We start from the raw sequence: 1,116 nt of genomic DNA on the forward strand, positions 1-1,116 counted from the left end.
TTTGTTTGCCGGTATAACTTAATTACAGTGATCAGAAAACTTTCTTGATCTAAAAAATACACCACAATCCAACGAACACATATCTAATATGTATACATATATAAAAGTGAAACAGAAGTTTTGCCAAAAACTTCTACCCTGAGTGTTAATTTTTTTTTTGAGACTTATTTTTCTAAAGCAGTTTTAGGTTTACTACAAAATTGACAGGAAAGTACAGAAATTCCCCGTATACCCCCTCCCCTCACATGCATAGCCATTATCAACAGAGTGGTACCTTTTTTTTTTTTTTAAGCCAGTGATGGACTGCATTGACACATAATCACCAAAGTCCACAGTTCATCTTAGGGTTCACTATAATGAAGTGAACAGTGTTGCACATTCTATGGGTTTGGACAAAAGTATGATGACATATATCCATCATTATAATGTCATTCAAAGTATTTTCATTGCTTATAAAAGCTTCTGTACTCTGTATTCATCTCTCCTCTCCCCCCAATCTCCTGGCAACCACTGATCTTTCTACTGTGGTTATTGTCTCCATAGTTTTCCCTTTTCCAGAATGGTATATAGAACCTATTTTTCTTTTTCTTTTTTTTCCAAAAGAGAGGTTCTAAGCCTTTATGTCTGTAAGACCACTCATGGTCCACCCATGCACGGACCAGACAGGCTCTAGGCGGCAAACTCCCCCACTAAATACTATAGCTTTCCTTTCAGTATTGAGCCCTGTCCCACTAGTCCTGTGCAACAGCCACGTGAGCTGCAGAGGGACACGGGTTGGGTATTTGCTCATAGGAAGGCCACAAGTTTTGTGTCCCTTGTCACAGTGCACCCAGATTCCTGTTGGGTATGCTGTAAAACAGAGGAGCTGTTTCTTCAGACCCCCTGCTCTGAGCACACCCCAACCTTAACGGTCTTGAACAAGCTATCATGTCTAATTGGAATAAAGGCAAGTCTTGAGATTTGCCCTCCGAAAGTGCCCAACGTGACAAACCGTAGATGAGGAGAAAGGATGCCAGAGCAGCTGAACAGGGCTCTCACCAACCAAAGTGGAGACAAGCAAACATCGGAAAGGAGAGTAACCATGGTTGACTGAAACACATTCAACCTATAAAAATC

The 1,116-nt window shown here is 40.9% G+C and overlaps 1 non-coding gene across 1 annotated transcript; it reads right to left on the minus strand.

Moving 5' to 3' along the window:
- Positions 1-769: 769 nt before the first annotated feature.
- LOC137229643 (small nucleolar RNA SNORA11) lies at positions 770-900 on the minus strand. The gene has a single exon (XR_010945795.1). It is a non-coding gene; the product is annotated as a small nucleolar RNA SNORA11 (small nucleolar RNA).
- Between the last annotated feature and the right edge of the window lie 216 nt (positions 901-1,116).

Source organism: Pseudorca crassidens, chromosome 8 (genome assembly GCF_039906515.1).
Source record: "Pseudorca crassidens isolate mPseCra1 chromosome 8, mPseCra1.hap1, whole genome shotgun sequence".
In the NCBI taxonomy this organism is placed as follows: domain Eukaryota; kingdom Metazoa; phylum Chordata; class Mammalia; order Artiodactyla; family Delphinidae; genus Pseudorca; species Pseudorca crassidens.